The sequence below is a fragment of the Aegilops tauschii genome, chromosome 2 (genome assembly GCF_002575655.3).
Source record: "Aegilops tauschii subsp. strangulata cultivar AL8/78 chromosome 2, Aet v6.0, whole genome shotgun sequence".
Classification (NCBI taxonomy): Eukaryota; Viridiplantae; Streptophyta; class Magnoliopsida; order Poales; family Poaceae; genus Aegilops; species Aegilops tauschii.
Genome location: NC_053036.3, coordinates 336,243,001 through 336,261,425, shown reverse-complemented (window position 1 = coordinate 336,261,425; position 18,425 = coordinate 336,243,001). Strand labels below are relative to the sequence as shown.

Here is an 18,425-nt window from a genome sequence, read left to right as displayed (position 1 = left end):
TAACAGTTCCGCCTCCGTCGTTCGCCGCATCGCGCGTGCATCATTATGCACTTAAAATACATTGGTCATCGGCGGAGGCACAATGTGGACAGGCCTACAACACGGTTTGTCCCCCTACAACTTTTCCCCTTTCCTTTTAACTATTTTTTATCTTTTGTCACAGATGAATCAAAGCCTGTTCGTCCTACGAACCTTTAAGGACTCTTTCAGAGCCCAATTTCATCCAGGCAACCAGAGATTGCTCCTTTTAAGGAATCTCTTCGCTGAGGCAAAGGCTGGGCAGACGTGCGACAGGAGGTCCAAAAGATTTCTTAGACCAAACACTCTATTTAAAACCTGGATATAGCCTTTTCCGTCAGCCTTCGACCCCTGGCATGTAAAATGACCTGGGTAGGGGTGTTACAATCTGTAAGATTGCATTCGACGTATCAATCAGATTCCAGTGAACATAATCCGTCTTCAGTACTTACGTTTCCTCATAGAACTATATTTTACTTCTACGGCGGTTTCACATACACACCTCGGCACTAATCGCCAGGGGCTCGATATGGCAACATGTTAAATTGCCAACAAGTCCGAACAGCTCTACAACATACTTCAGCGTCACAAGTTTGGCATTATATGCATCAGCTCCGAATCATGTCTTTGGTCAATAGTTGGGTTGCCCGGCTCCTGTGCTTACTACCTTACGTTCTGCTCTATCGGCTAGGGTAGTAAAGGGAGAACTACTGCGATTGTGTTTCCGGTTCACCTAGTTAAACACCTTAGTAGAGAAGCCGAAAACTGACTGTCATGATGCGGCGAGAGCTGGTCAACCACTCAGCGACTTATTAAAATCTTTTGTGATTTTTTCCGTGTAACACGAAGGACCATTTTCTGGTCACCTATGTAGCGCAGCCGTATTCGGATAAACACGCACATACAAGGGGCTATATCGTAGACCCACGGTCAAAATCCTATGGCTAAGTGAAGGTGTTAAAGCCCTATAGTCCGATTGCCTAGTTCGCCACACTGACACCTCGTTCACGGACCTAGACATTGGGTCAAGTGTAGTCAGTTGCTATTCCGAACACCCCCGCATTATATGCAAGGGGGCTGAAGCCGACGACTAGCAAACTTTCAGATTACAGATAAACGGCCGCACAGGAGGAAATACCTTTCAGGCAAAAGGCATAAATATAACATAGCCTTAATATATCATAATATTGTTATCACAATTCCAATACATTCACTCGAACATAATATCTTTCGAGCACTGACCCTCTATCAAGAGGGCGCCCTATAGGACATCCCCAAAATATTGCTCCGGCGTGCGATGGTCCTTGCCCCCAGGTGGGCTCTTCACTGCAACATCGGCGGCCTTCATTTTTGCCCAGTACGTCTTGACCCGGGCAAAAGCCATCCGTGCACCTTCAATGCATGCCGACCGCTTAACGGCGTCGATACGCGGCACCGCATCAACAAGTCGCTGCACCAAACCGAAATAACTGTTCGGAATTGGCTCAGTTGGCCACAGCCGGACCACGACTTCCTTCATGGCAGCTCCGGACACCTTGTGGAGCTCGTCCCACTGGGCCATTTGTTCGTTCAGCAACGACGGACGCTCTGGCACGTTGAACTGTGACCAGAAAAGCTTCTCCACTGCACGTCCGTCTTGTGCTTGGTAAAACTGCACCGCATTGGCGACACTCTTCGGCGGATCCAAAAATGAGTCTGGAGAACTCCACAGTTGATTAAGCAGGGCATACTTCGGGTCGCCGAATTTAGTCTGTAATAGAAAGGGCTTACCAGCCGCTATCTCCCCAGCTTGCCGGAGCTCCTCCTGAGCTGCTCTAGACTCGGATCGTGCCTCTCGTGCCTTTTGCAAAGTCTTGTTGAGTTCGGCTGCCTTGGCTTTGTTATCCTTCTCGAGTAATTCACATTGGCCAGTGGCGTCCTTCAGCTCTCGCGCCATGGTAGATATTCTCTCCTCACACTGGCGTCGAGCGGCTTGTTCGGCCTTTAACTCAGCAGCTGCCTTGTTGACAGCCGCATGGCTCACTCGGGCTTGCTCCTTGGCCCGGGCAAGTTCAGCCCGAAGGGTCTCAACCGTAGCAACGCCATCTGCAATTATGCACGCACCAGTATATAATTCTCAGCTTCGTGCTCATATTATTATACATGCATAAACTGACTGCCCCAAAACATACCTTGTGCCTCGTCGAGCCTCCTGTTAGTAATGTCCTCATCCGCTGACTCCAGTTTCTGCTTTAAATCTGCAACTTCCGCAGCGTGGGCAGTCGTCATTGATGTAACAGCCTGTTTTCAAGTTAATTATGTCATTTCCTAAGCATATCTTTTTGATCCTCTGATCGCCTTCTTGTGGAAGTCGACCAGAGTCTCAGGGGCTACTATCTATACACAGGCGCATTCTGCATGTAAAGCGTGGTTAAGATATTGCATTACATACCTCAAAGCCTCTTAGTAGGCCCGTGAAGGCTTCATTCAATCCGCTTCTTGCGGACAGAATCCTCTCAACTACCGTACCCATTAAGGTACGATGTTCCTCTGAGACGGACGCATTTTGCAGCATGTCTATCAACGTATCCGGCGCCTCCGGATTCCTGGAAGCGGCTGCGGTACGAACTTCCTTCGAAGGGATATGTTCACTTGACCCTAGAGTCATCTTCAGCTGTAAACCGGATAGTCCGGGGCCTTTATTGTTGGTCCCGTAGGGGCTGCACACCCCGAACCCTTGACGACCGAAGTATCACCTTAGGGCGCTGCCTTCATTGCCCCCCGCACCACTTGATGATCGGGAGAGACCCTCCGGGACGACACCTCGAAGTCGTCTGCCCTAAGGGGCGAGGAAGCATGTGGAGGCGTCTCGCATTCCATCATCTTCGGAAGCAGGTCACCCGAGGAGGAGGACTGTTGAGGAAGACTGCAGGCCGGACTGCAAACATATATTAAAGGTGTTACCCTTGTAACCTGAAAAGAACGTCATATATCTAGAATACCCTTGGTCACTTACGATTCGGCGAAAGGCATGTCCTTATGGAGGAACTGTGCGGCTACGTCGCCTTTCGAACATGAACCATCTAACATGGACATCTTCCCTCTCTTGGGAGCCTCCACCTCCAAGTCTTCGGAGGCGATCCTTTTCTTCCCACCGGGAGAAGGGATATCAGCTTTTTCTTCCCCTTTGTCTTCAGAAGAGGGAGTTCCGGACTCCCCGGACATAGTGTCCGGTGTACCTTTAGAGTGGAGGCCACCTTGGGCCTTTTTGCTCTCCTCTTTGTCCTCCTTCGCTGGCACCTGATACGGCGCCAGGGTCAGCATCCTTGCCAACACAGGATCAGCTGAGTCTTCGGGAAGTAGAGCCAAACACCTAATTTGTTCCGCCTTCATTATCCATGCCTGGCCGAAGGCAGGTTTCTCAGAATATTGATATGGGATAATCAACTGAAACTATGTTGAGGAGCCGAGTGCTTACCGAGGTATTCGGATGGTTGCAGTCAAGGCCAATGTCCTCGGTTGTATCCGGCCACTGCTTTCGAGTCCCGAAGAATAACTTCCACATCCCTTTGTGCGTTGTGCCGAATAAGTGTTGGAGGGTCCGTGGTCCTTCCGGATTAAACTCCCACATGCGGAGAGGTCGTCGCTGGCACGGCAGGACCCGGCGAACTGGCATACCTGTGTGACAACCTGGTTTTTGCCTTCTCTCTTTTTCCGGACATGGTTTTGCCTTTGCTTTGGATTTGAGTTTTTGGAATCAATTCAAATGGACTTGTCACTTGGGCATGCCCTTGACTTTCACCCAAGTGACCAATCTACTCCTCATTCAACTTTAGTTCTCTGAATAATCCTCAAAATAATCAAATGAATATTTTTCATAAAGGAAAATATTAATTTTTCCCTCTGAAACTCATTTCAGAACCTAGTGCTCCAAAGCAACCCGCATTTTTATTGCTGCCAAAAATCTGAAATAATTCCTGAATATTCTTTGAACCATGGCCCACCCTCCCAAGCAAAAAATATTGCAAGACTTTTTGTAGTATTTTTGCTATAGAAAATAATTCCTCTTCTGGCCCAAAATTTCAGTTTGTACAGCAAGTACATTTTTCCTTGATCCTTTGGCCCTGATTTTTCTTGAGCCTCTTCACCCTCCTAAGAAAACCTTAACCCCGGGAGATCAGCCCTAATGGCCATCTAGAAGCTAGCCAAACTTGGCGACCAAGTTCCTGGTCAGAAACTTGCCAAGTTGGTAGCGTCACATCTGGTCGGCCTCGCGATGAGTCCTCAGCTCTCCTAGACTAAACACTGCATGGACTTTAGCCCAGACATGGTTTGGCCGCGCGTGGGCGCCGTTTTGACCATGCCAGAGTGGTGACCGCGTGTGGACAAGTGGCCTGGCAGGTGCTCCACGCGCTCTGAGTAGCGCCAATGCCTCTGTTCGGCGCGTGCTCGAGCCAGAGCTCGACGATGACTGCCGCACCGCGCCACCAGCCCCGACTCTTCACCCTTGACCCCTCGCTGGCCCTCGCCGACGCCGGAGATGCCACAGCGAGCACGGGCACGTCGCGGCCAAAAGGCATAGTACGCTCGTGCCCTTGTCCTCTTCTCCCCTTGCCTCCTGTGCTCGTCCGCGAGCGTGGACAGCTCCCGCCTTCACGCTGAACCCTTGCCCCCTCCCTCTGGCGCCTTTCGTCGCCATTCACCGGCTTCCAAGAGCACTCCGGTGGCGCCACGCAACCCCCTCTCGCTCCGACTATATATAGCGCCCCCTCCTTGATTCCAAGCCTCACACCACTACTCACACCCACAACGACCACTTAGGAGAATCGTAGCCCGGTCGTGCAGGCCTCTGGCTGTCGCCCCCGACCAGAGATCGCCGGCGACCCCCGCAGCCCAGCCACCTCGCTCCCGAGCCCCTATAGCCCTAGAAACCTCTCGGGCGCGTCGTTGGGGATCCTCTGGTGTCGCCAGGAAGCAGCTGAGCCCCTAGAGTCGCCCCTCGTCATCGCCTTCTTCCTCTCCGGCAAGCCCCGTCCGCCACCGTCGCTTGCGAGCTTAGTTGCGAGCAGCTCCGGCCATCCCACGACAAGCCATGGGTACGGGCAGGTGTGCCATGAACCCCTCTCCATTCCTATCCCTCTGGTTTACCCCCAAACCCACTCATCGCCGGCGTAAGCTCCGGCGGAGCGCCGCCGCGCTCTGATCTCTCTCTCCCTCTCTCTCTCTCCTAACGGGTGGGGCCTAGCGTCAGCCTCACCACTCACGCCCGAAGCGGTACGAGTGGAGGCGTAATCCCTCTTTATGCCACCGACGTCACCACCCCGGATTTTCTGAATTATTCAAATTTAATCAGATTTTGACCAAAACTTTGACCAGCCTCAACTTTTAGCCTATAAGTCCAAATGAGTTGATTCTATTTGCATTGTGTTTGTTTCAGAAAGCTCTAGCAGCACACCAAAAGGTGGAATTTTCCTTGTTGTCTAGAATTTCATGGTGATTTTAATAATGGTTTTTGATATGTTGTTTTGTGGTTTTTAAATATTTTCAGAAGAAGGAACTTGCCTTGAAGGCAACCAGGAGGAGTGTGACCCTCCTCTACACTAAGGCAAGCTACACAAGCATTTGGATAGTGTCATTTCAATATCTATGAATTTTTCTACTTGAATATGATTTATTATATGCATTTTAAAATTTTGTTAAATACATATGATTGCTTGCTAGTTATTTTGTCATGCTTGAACTGCTTGTTTAAGTTATTGGTTGAATGCATGGACTAGTTTGGTTCAGTAGAATAAAATTTTGCTTTAGTTATATTGCTATGATAAATAATGATTGTTCTCTTCCTAGTGATTTTGTCATATAAATTATGAGTCAGTCAAAATATTGCATGATAATAAAACTTGAGGTAGAACCAGTAAAGTTTAATCTTGAGTAGTGCAAGAACGTTATGTTGATAAGTTTGATCCGTGCAAGGGAGTTGCATTATTTGCATGTCGAGTAGTTGCATGATCATGGCATCGTATGACTTGGTAGTTTAAATTTTTATTCAAGTTAAACATGTTAATAATGTCCAACTTGAATATGATGTTGATCAAGTCATGGTGCCACTGAATCGGGTTTTCTCAGTGCGACCACATTTACCTTGTGGGAGGTCTTGATTCGATCCTTTGTTGTGCCTCTCGCCGGTGCCTCCAACGAGGGAAGGCTATGGGTGTGCATACCCTGGCCCAGTAAGCAGACATAGCCTTGTGTGCCCGTTTGTTTTTATGGTACCTTGTCCCCGTTTGGGACCGTTTTGCCATGACGGTGGCCGTTGGTATCTTTGGTAGGCACGGGGCCACCCAGGACATAGCCCTGAGAGGGAATTTGTCGGAGTGTCCGGGAGAGTGTCATGATAAGGGGAGGGTTTCCTCGGAATGCCGTTGGTCCACCCGAATGGGAGGGTGAGTCCTGGATTCCGTGGTGTGGGTAAAGTGCGCTACCCCTGCAGAGTGTATTAAATCTATCGATAGCCGCGTCCTCGGTTATGGGCACAACTCGGAAGTAAGTCACACTATGGATTAACTTTTATAATTAATCTTGCACACTAAATAACTGTTGATGGCACTGATGAATTTGGAGATCATGAGCTGATCATGAGTGATTGGTTTCAGTTGTGATCCGGGTATGATCACCGTTTGGTTACGAGGAAACCCGTCTGGTAAGCGAGTTCGTGCGACTCGGTGCATATTTTGGTTTCACTGCATTAGTAGTATTGCTTGCATTGCATTAACCTGATTAATGGTCATGATATTGTTTGTCATTATGCTTATGTTTGTTGTGAGCTTGCAAGTACATTCAATGTACTGACCTGGCGTGTCATGCCAGTTTTTAGGCAAGTCGTTTCACATCGGAGAGCTTCCTGCGTCTAGGCCGTGTCCACGTTGGTGTCCCTGTGCTATGGAGTTCCACTTCGTCGTTTTTCCGCTGCCGCGTAGTTCGTGTAATCGAGGGCCCTTTATGTTCATTAAATAATGTACATACTGTTCAGCCGCACCGTGGGTGCCGCTTGGCCTCTTATCTCAATGTAATATCAGACTCGTGTAATCCGCTAGCATCTATAAAGCGGTTGTTTCTATACCATGTTGTTGTGTGTTGCCAGAAGACTTAGGCTGTGTTTGGTTGAGCTGCAGATTCTGTAAAAGCTGCTGCGAGCTGTGAGCTGTGAAAAAGCTGCTGTGAACATTCTGCTGTGGAAAAGCTGGAAGCCGTTTGGTTGAAACAACTGTGAAACTGTAGATTTGGCTGTGAATGTTCTATGATGCCCCTTAGGCCATAGTGAAATATGTTAATTTCCTTGTTGACCGTAGAGCAGTGATACATATATGGTAGGCAATTGAACGTCCATTTTGCAAAGGAAAATTATGACAATTAAGATGACTCATAGGTAACACATATGCAATTCAACGATTATGGTTTGATGTTTCATATATCCAAATAGATAGATACACCATAATATTATTATGGAAGACGTGGAGCATAGAGAAAACACATATGGTTCACATGATGATGACCTTCATCGACATAACTAACTTATCTTGCCATGGCAAGACAAGCATCAGCTATCCTACTACGAATATTGTTCATGCTATCTTCGTTCTCCTCTTCTTCAACGGGATCCGCTTGTGTTGGTGCCACCTCCTTTCGTAGCACTGGAGGTACATACTCATCATCGGCATCACAATTATCAAAAACTTTGTCACTCAACTTGCTATCACGAATGAAATTATGCAATGCCATGCAAGCAATGATGATATGCTTCTGTGTACGAGGTGAGAAACTTGGGACCCCTTTCAAGATGCGCCATTTCTGCTTGAGTACCCCGAAAGCACGCTCAACAACATTTCAAAGGGATGAATGTGAAAAGTTAAACAACTCGTACTTCCCTTCAGGTGGACGATGACGGCGAAGACGAAATTCAGGCAGATGGTATGTACTCCCTTAAAAGGAGCAAGGTATCCCGTTCGGTTTGGATACCCAGAGTCGACAAGATAGTATTTCCCTGAAAAAGAACACAAAGTTAGCGTCACACATAAGAATATAATTAATGATGACATCAGTTACTACATTATACCTTTGGGTGGTATAGGAAATGAAGGGAAGTGTGCTAATGCATGATTCAAGACCCTTGTATCATGTGCACAGCCCGGCCAACCCGCAACCACAAACGTAAACCTCATGTCAAAGTCACATACTGCAAGCACATTCTGAGATGTGAAACCATGTCGACATCTATGGTTAACCGCATCATCTGCAGGCACTGAAACTGGCACATGTGATCCATCTATGGCACCAATAGCACCTTTGAAATGAGGCCAGAAACGCTCTTCCTTAATCTTTTCATGCTCATGCCTAAAAGTAGGATCTCTAGGTTTGATGTTATATTTCGCTAACTTGCCCAAACATAACAAAACTTCCTTAAACTTTGTATGAACTGTCCAAAGTGATCGTACAAAATGGTTCTCAGCTTGAGCAAATGATTGAGGGCCTCCAACAATCCATAAGAACATGGCCAGTGACTCAATTGATGAAACATTAGTGGTTGACGTCAAACCATATGCAGAGACAAGCAAATCACGAAGTGCCATGAAAACATCATTGCCCATTCGAAACATTTTATAAAAGTATCTAGGTCGACCGTAACACTCCATGACCCATTGAAGTCCTGTTTGCTGAGGCACTCTGTATGTTTTGTTCAAGTATCGCTCAACATAGAGGTTACCTAGGTTTCCCATGATAGCAGCCTGATTCGCAAGTTCAGCTAGAAGTTGAATTCCCTCCTGTCCCTTTATGGCCACTTCTTGCATTCTTGCATCCATCTACATAACAATATAAAAATGTTAAAATATTCATGGGCATCACATAAATATGACCAGACTACACGAGCAATTATTTCTCGCAACATAAATATTGTAAAACAACACAAGCAAATATTTCTCACAACATAAATATAGTTAACAACACGAGCAAATATTTCTCACAACATAAATAAGGTAAAACAACACGAGCACATATTTCTCACAACATAAATATGGTAAACAACAGGAGTAAATATTTGTCACAACATAAATATGGTAAACCAACATAAGCAAATATGGTCCATGAGAAAAGCAATTACATCCACAACAAAAGCAAATATGGTCCACAAATAACCAAATTTGGTCCACAATGAAAGCAAATATAGGTCTATAACATAAACAAATATGATTCACTACACGTGCTTCAACATCTCCTTCTCATGCTCCCTCTCCAAAAAATCAAACCTCCCTTCTTTTGTTTCAAGAACATTGAAGATTTCCCTAAACTCGGGCTTCACTATAAGAGTGAGGGTTGTGTGCATGAGAGCAGTTTTTTTCCTTCACACCACATTCTTTGACCATCTTCATTACTTCTGAAATGGTGGGAACATGGTTTGTGAGAGGAGCGGATGATGCTTCAACACTTGAAGTTATCTTCTCCACTCCACTTTCTATTTTCTCGCATGTCTGCTTGTACAATCGTAAGAATGGACTCTTCTCTTCCTTCTCCTCATTTGCGTTAGAAGGTTGCTTGCGCTTCTTGCTTGGTTTTGGTTTCTTCGAAGATGCCAACTTCATTTCAGCACTACCATCGGGCTTCTCGAAAGGAACCGCATTATCATCACTTGATTCATCAGAAGATATATCTCCAGCACAAGAAGCACTAGCCCCAGTAACATGTACTTTGTCAAATATGATGTGCAAATCTTCAAGGTGCTTTGGTCCCTGTTTTTTGAACTTCATATGATTGCATTTCTTTCCTGTACTCTCTTGGCATCTCTGAAATGGATTTTAATGTACAAGTGAGATAATGCAACCATATAGAACCATGCCAAATGAAAAACAAAATGGCTAGTCCTACCTTGATATGTTCATCCCAGCATTCTTTAGAGCAATCAACGGTTCTCTTCGCATCATCCCATCCAAGCCCAGTTGCTTCATTTTTCAACTCCATGAACCAAGTGTACTCATTTTTTATGGCATCCCACTTGTTTTTGAATTTATCCTTGGGATACTTCTTTCCCGTTCTAGCTTCCCATTTCTCCAAAACATTTTCCCAACCCCTCTTGTTTAAATAACCTAATGGCCTATTCCCCTTTTCAACCTCTTCTCTCAATATTTCAATGAGTTTCTTGAGATGGGCATCATCCCACACCGCCTTCTCAGTCATACTTCAATAAAGCAATATGAGAAAAGCACGTATCAAGAATAATGCATTACATAATAGCAGCAAGTACTCAAATAGTATGGACAAGTAGCAAACATAATATCTATGTACAAGAAATTTTTGTGAATGTTGTTTGCTGTCTTTTTAGATGGCATGTCATGCAAGCTTATACATCACACAAAAAATAGGTATATCATGTTCAACTTCTGTACATATCATGTATACAAGCAATTAAACATTACATAAATAAAATTGTGCAAAAACTTCAAAGGAAACCTAAACAGGGAGGGTGAGGAGGAAGGAGAGGGGGAGGGAGCAGGGAATTGGGGAGAGGGCTAGGAGGACTGAGGCCGGTGAGCTGGCGCCGCTGGCTGGCCGGACGGACCTAGGCCGCCGGGAACAGGTGGGCCGGAAGGGGCGAGCAGGGAGGAGGATAGACGAAGGATGGATAAAGTGTGGAGGAGGGAGGAGGGAGGAGGGAGGAGGGACTTGGGGGTACTAGGAGTGGTCGGTGCGCCGGCGAGGATGGCCGGCCGGAGCTGGGCCGCCGGTAACAGCAAGGGGAGGGAGGAGCATGGAGGAGGGAGGAGGTTGTAGAAATTTTACCTTGGAACGGAGCGGGCGGCAGCGGAGGTTCGCCGGAGCAGGCGGCGGCGGAGGATCGCCGGAGCCGGCGGCGTTGGCGGGCGGTGGCGGCGGCCAACCCTAGATCGATCTGTTGCTTCGTTCCTGCCTTTTGCGAGAGTTGAGAAGAAGAGATTGAACAGGTATGACTTGGGAGTGGCATTGGTGGGTAAATACCATCAATTATTATGGGGACAGCTGAAAGTGGTTGGTTTAGAAGCTGTAAAAGTTGGGGGTACCTCAGCTGTGAAATTTATACTACGTAAAAGCTACAGATTATTAGAAGCTACTTCGATAATTTATCCCTTTGGTTAGCTTTTAGCTTCTAAAAAGCAGAAGTTGGGACAATCTGTCCAACCAAACACAGCCTTAATCTCTGGGCTGGCAATGCAAGGAAAACCGGTTGCTCTGAGCCGGGGTGCCACAACGCTTGGTATCAGAGCCGCGCTGATTGTACGACACGGTAGACCGTTAGTGCGTTAGTGGAATGGTAAATAGTTTCGTCTGAGTGCCGGTAGTCATAGAAATTGGTTGCTGCATTGCATGCATAGTTATCTGTTGTTATTACTAACCGTATGATGGTTGTGAGTGTAGATGGCTCCAGTTCCGATCTTGTACCATCCTGCGCCAGCACCGTACACATCGCCGCACCTGCATCAGAACGTGTGGTGACGAATCTATCCAGAGGGTGATGATCCAGAGTATTAGGTGTATCGGGAGCATCTGGCCGGAGCATTGTATGAGTATTATGATGTGGTCACTCTACACCACAGTTCCCCTTCCGGCGCTTACACTCTTTCTACTAAGGGTGGTCTTGCTTCTACGCCATCTCAGGCGGTCTAGTTTGCTGCAATCGAAGCTCTTGTAGACCTGCGCTACAATGAGGTTCGCATGCACACCCACCTAGGTTTCTTTTACTACCCATCTCTGCATGAGAATGGGCGTATCCGCTTTCCTTTGATTAATCCGGAGTGCGATCGTTCTACTAGCCACCTTTCCCGTTATATCACTGCCAGTTATCTCCTGAACTACGAGTTAGCTTGGGAGCTAGCCCGCGCCCGGACAGCTCCCGCCGCTGCTCGTAATAGGAACCCCCTCCCCACTGTTGGTTTCACTCCATACGTTCCACCAGCCTCTGCCACCACTCAGAGTACCACTACCCCTTTGGTAGTAACCCCTCGCAGTGCCACTGCTGCGTGGGCTTCTCTTGTCTTTACTCTTGCAGCTCTTATGCTTAGATCCCATCCCTCACCTGCCCCCGAGGGAGAGTCCTCGAGGCAGCGTCGTCGCGTCTCTCTTAACCCAGAGGTCACCACTATCAGTTCAGGATCTGGGTCCGGCTCAGGAGAGGAGCCCGCAGCAGCGCCATCCGAGCAGTAGATCGCTAGAGTATCCCGTCGGCAGGAGTATGATGTAAGGATGTAGACGCACGTGTTATGATGTGTAGTTTCATGTATGAGGGTAGTGACCCTGTCATGATGTTTAACTTTCATGTTGAGTCTATGTATAATTATGTTGGAACTTTCTTTTTATTCACCTTGGTTTCTTTCGCTGTTTTCTTCTGGATTTGTCACTGGCTTTTCCCCCATTTTTGGATATTTCTCATCGCGGTTGCTTTGCATTGGGAAAATAAATAATAGGATGCCACAGGGAGGCAGCAGCAGCCAAGCTTGTGAGGATGTCCCTGTTCGTCGCTCCGCAAGACAGGCATGACAATCCCCCGAGCCATATTAGCCACCTCCGCCTCCACCGCCACATCCGCCTTCTACTGAGCAAATCATGCGAATGATTGAAGAAAGAAGGAACAACGATCTGATGGAACTACTAAAAAGTGTGCAAGTTATGGTTGGGCAGAATGGACATCAGAATGGTCATTACTCCAAGCTGTCAGATTTCCAGCGAACCAAGCCTCCCGGTTTCAGTCAAGTTATTGATCCATTGGACGCTGATGATTGGTTAAGGACTATTGAGAAGAAACTGGAAATTGCTCGCACTGAAGAAGGAGACAAGGTTCCTTTCACGACGCATTATCTTGAAGGAGCTACCGCGATATGGTGGGATAATGCTAAGGCCATGTGGCCCGCAGACGAGGAAATTACTTGGACCAAATTCAAGGATCATTTCCGCAAGTATCATATTCCCTCCGGAGTTATGAAAATCAAGCAGCGCGAATTCCTCTCTCTCACTCAGGGAAGCATGTCAGTCGGCGAGTACCTGAATAAATTCAACCATTTGGCCCGCTACTCACTCCATGATGTGGCCACCGAAGAACGGAAGGTCGACAGATTTCTTGGAGGACTGAATCAGTATCTCAGGTGCACTCTCAGCATGTTTGATTTTCTGGACTTCCAAACTCTGGTGAACAAGGCCCTCATCGCAGAAAGGGAACACAAGCTCATGCACGACAGCAGACCAGCTAATAATGACCACAAGCGCAAATTTGAGCCTAAGAAGGATATGCAACCTGTGCAGAAGGCTCGTGCGTGGCAACAGACTCAGGTTGAGTACAAACCCAACTGGCAGCAAAATGTCAACAAGACCACCACTCAAGTCAAGAATATCGTGACTAGCCCGGTACATGAAGAATGTCAGCGCAACAATTCATGTTTCAGTTGTGGGCAAACGGGGCATTACGCCAGACAGTGCCCCAAGAACGGCAAGCCAACAGCTCCATTCTGACCGCAAGTCAACTATCTGGAGCCATATCCTGGCCCGAGTGCCATCCAAGGGAAAATCCATCATATCTCCGCTGATGAAGCCCAAGAGGACCCAGAAGTCGTCATTGGTATGTTTCCTATTAATAAATACCTGCCATAATTTTATTTGACTCTGGGGCTTCCCACTCTTTTATTACGTGGAGTTTTGCTGCCCAAAACAAATTTCCTTGCTCGATTTTGGGAAAACATATGCTAGTACAATCCCTGGGATCCTTGCTCAGAAGCAATCTGGTATGCCGTAATCTGGAAATTGATACCAAGGGAGTCAAGTTTCCAAAGTCTCTGATAATCATCGATTCCGACAAATTGGATATTATTCTGGGAACGAATTGGTTGACCCAATACCAAGTATGCATCAACTGTGCGACCAGAGAAGTTACCATGGCAAATCAGGAGGGTCGCACCGCAAGCTTGTATGCCCACAAAAGCATACCCAAGAAGGATATGATTTTCACTGCCGTGGCTGAAGAGGTGGAATTGATTCCGGTGGCCAGTGAGTATCCCGATGTATTTCCTGAGGAATTACCAGGGATGCTGCCAGACAGAGAACTGGAGTTTGCAATTGACTTGGTGCCTGGAACCACACCGATACACAAGAAATATTATCGGATGCCTTCATCAGAATTGGTGGAATTAAAGAAACAACTGGATGAAATACTGCAGAAAGAATACATCCACCCAAGCTCTTCACTGTGGAGATCACCCGCGATATTCGTGGATAAAAAGGATGGCAGTCTTCGGATGTGCATAGACTACTGACAGCTGAATGACGTCACCATCAAAAATAAATATCCGCTACCAAGGATTGATGATTTTTTTGATCAACTCAGTGGGGCCAAAGTATTCTCCAAAATTGATTTGAGGACCGGATATCATCAACTCAAAATAAAGAAGGAAGATATTCCCAAGACCACGTTCACCACTTGGTATGGTCTCTATGAGTATACCGTTATGTCATTCGGTCTCACCAACGCCCCAGCCTTCTTCATGCATATGATGAATAAGGTGTTTATGGACTTCTGGGACAAATTTGTGGTGGTGTTCATTGATGACATCCTCATTTACTCAAAAAGAGAAAACGTACACAAGGACCACCTCCGAGCAGTTTTGCAGAGGCTCCGCAACCATCAGCTCTATGCCAAGTTCAGCAAATGTGAGTTCTGGCTCAAGCAAGTTGGATTTTTAGGGCATGTTCTCTCGGCAGAAGGAATAGCTGTGGATCCAAGCAAGGTAAAAGATGTGCTTGATTGGTCCACGACATTCTCGAAAATCGGAAGTTTCCTTGGACTAGCCGGATATTATCGTCATTTTATTGAAGGATTCTCCAAGATTGCCAAGCCCATGACAGAGCTCCTAAAGAAGGATAAGAAGTTTGAATGCACTGAGGACTGCGAACGGAGTTTCAAGGAGTAAAAACCAGATTGACGTCAGCACCAGTATTGACCCTTCCCGACATCTACCGCAGTTTTGATGTCTACTGTGACGCCTCCAGAAAAGGTCTTGGATGCGTACTTATGCAAGATGGCAAGGTTGTGGCTTATGCATCCCGACAACTACGGCCACACGAGGGAAATTATCCCACTCATGATTTGGAATTGGCTGCGGTGGTGCACGCTTTGAAGATTTGGAGACATTATCTTATTGGAAAGAGGTGCCAGATATTTACCGACCACAAGAGTCTCAAGTATATCTTCACTCAGCCCGATTTGAACCTTCGTCAGCGAAGATGGCTCGAGTTGGTCAAGGATTACGACCTCAGTATAAATTATCACCCAGGCAAAGCTAATGTGGTTGCTAATGCTCTTAGCCGCAAGCTGGCCAACCTGAATGCTCTAATGGAATCTTTGCCTCCTGAGCTTTATGAGGAAATTGCCCGGCTTAATTTGGTAATCATGGATGCCAGTCTTGCCAGATATTGGAAGTTACTCCTACCCTCGAAGAAGAAATTCGCAGCGCTCAAGCCAATGACAAATCATTGCAATTATATGCCAAGCATATGCAAGAAGGGCAGACACCGGATTTCTCTAGAGATCAGCAAGGTACGCTAAGGTTCCGAGGAAGGATTTGCGTACCCAGCCAAGAAGGCCTGAGGAAGAAAATATTGACAGAAGCCCATGAATCGCCGTACTCATTTCACCCTGGTGGCACTAAAATGTACGAATACCTTCGTCAGGTATTCTGGTGGAATGGAATGAAGAACGACATCGCTTACTTTGTGGCTTGTTGTGATATATGCAACAAGGTGAAGACGGAACACCAAAAACCCGCCGGACTCCTTCAACCTTTACCCGTATCACAATGGAAATGGGACGATGTCTGCATGGATTTCATCACCGGTTTACCAAGGACTCACCGAGGAAATGACGCAATATGGGTCATAGTGGACACCTTAACGAAGGTGGCACATTTTCTCCCCATCCGGACCACCTACCGTGTCGATCAACTTGCACAATTGTATGTGTACCGAATCGTCAGTCTGCATGGAGTACCAAAGACTGTCACTTCGGATAGAGGGTCTCTTTTCACTTCAGCATTTTGGTCCAGACTACATCAAGCCTTGGGAACTGCTCTGAAATATAGCACGGCTTATCACCCCCAGACAGATGGGCAAACTGAGACAGTAAATCAAATACTCGAAGATATGCTCCGGGCATGTGCATTGGCCCAAGGATCCAAGTGGGAAGACTGTCTACCATACGCCGAGTTTTCCTACAACAATAGTTTCCAGACCAGCTTAAAGATGTCACCCTTTGAAGCTCTGTATGGCCGTAAGTGCGGCACTCCGCTGAATTGGTCTCAAACCGGAGACAGCCGTATTTTCGGGACGCATTTGATGATCGAAGCTGAGAAGCAAGTCAAGGAAATCCGAGACAGACTGCAGTTGGCCAAACACCGTCAAATCAGCTTCGAACCCGGAGAACACGTCTATCTCCGAGTTACCCCTATGAAAGGAGTTAAGAGGTTTCACACCCGAGGAAAATTGGCACCCAGATATATCTGTCCGTTTCCAGTCATGGCTAGAGTCAGAACAGTTGCATATCAATTGGAATTGCCACCCGAACTGTCAGAGGTGCACAATGTGTTTCATGTCTCACAGCTAAGGAGATGTATCTCGCCACCGGAGAAAAGGACTGATATGGCAGAGATAGAACTGGCTAAGGATTTGGCATATGCGGAAAAGCCAATTAGAATATTGGATGAGACAGAAAGAGTCACTCGCAGCAAAGTAATAAGGTCTTACAAGGTTCAGTGGGAACATCACACCGAGGAAGAGGCAACCTGGGAAAGAGAGGAATTTTTAAGGACATCTTACTCAGAATGGTTTTCCCAAGCAACCAAATCTCGAGGACGAGATTCGTCCTAAGTGGGGGAGGTTTGTGACAGCATGGTTTTTGCCTTCTCTCTTTTTACGGACATGGTTTTGCCTTTGCTTTGGATTTGAGTTTTTGGAATCAATTCAAATGGACATGTCACTTGGGCATGCCCTTGACTTTCACCCAAGTGACCAATCTACTCCTCATTCAACTTTAGTTCTCTGAATAATCCTCAAAATAATCAAATGAATATTTTTCATAAAGGAAAATATTCATTTCCCCCTCTGAAACTCATTTCAGAACCTAGTGCTCCAAAGCAACCCCCATTTTTATTGCTCCCAAAAATCTGAAATAATTCCTGAATATTCTTTGAACCATGGCCCACCCTCCCAAGCAGGAATATTGCAAGACTTTTTGTAGTATTTTTGCTACAGAAAATAATTTCTCTTCTGGCCCAAAATTTCAGTTTGTACAACAACTACATTTTTCCTTGATCCTTTGGCCCTGATTTTTCACCCAGAACTAAACAGAAACAAAAAGGAAAAACAAAATCTACTTAGTGAAGAAAGCAAACAAGCACACACGAGAATATCAACCCCACGCTATTGCTCCCCGGCAACGGCGCCAGAAAAGAGCTTGATAATCCCCAAGTGCAAGGAATCATCGTAGCAATTTCCAAAGGTGGAAGTGATAAGTATGGAGTTTCGAACCCACAAGGAGCTAAAGGTAAGATCAATATTCTCTCAAGCCCTATCTGCCACTGATACGACTCTACGTACACCGAACGTTTGCTTCCAACTAGCAACGAGTAATAAAACTATGTTGTGGGTATGAAGAGGATAACTTTGTATGATATCGGAGAGCTAAAATATAAAAGTAGGTGCTGTTATCATGAAGTTAGAATATATTACTAAATATTATAAATAGCGAGTGTGGAATAATGGTGGATCGGTGTGTGGAATTGTCCTAGGCAATCGTTAACAAGACCGGTGATCACTATTGCAGTTTCATATGAGGGAGAGGCATAAGCTCACATACTTTCTCTACTTGGATCATATGCACTTATGATTGGAACTCTAGCAAGCATCCGCAACTACTGAAGATCATTAAGGTAAAACCCAACCATAGCATTAAAGCATCAAGTCCTCTTTATTCCCATACGCAACAACCCCCTTACTCGGGTTTGTGTTTCAGTCACTCACCAACCCACTATAAGTGAATCATGAATGTATTGCAACACCCTACAGCGGGAACCCCTCACGCTAGCGCGACACGGAGGGCACCATAGGACAGCATCAAAGTAAAACATACAACTCATACCAATCTAGATCATCAATCAACCCAAAGACAAAAGATATCTACTCAAAACATCATAGGATGGCAACACATCATTGGATCATAATATGTGGCATAAAGCACCATGTTCAAGTAGGGATTACAGCGGGGTGCGGGAGAGTGGACCGCGTAAAAGTGATGAGGATGGTGATGTTGATGAAGACGATCACCGCAGCGATGATTCCCCTCCTGATGGCACTCCGGCGCCACCGAG

General features: G+C 46.4%; 1 pseudogene; it reads right to left on the bottom strand.

Annotated features, from left to right (window-relative positions):
- Positions 1-9,205: 9,205 nt before the first annotated feature.
- Positions 9,206-10,943, bottom strand: LOC120974563 (uncharacterized; annotated as a pseudogene).
- Positions 10,944-18,425: the final 7,482 nt, after the last annotated feature.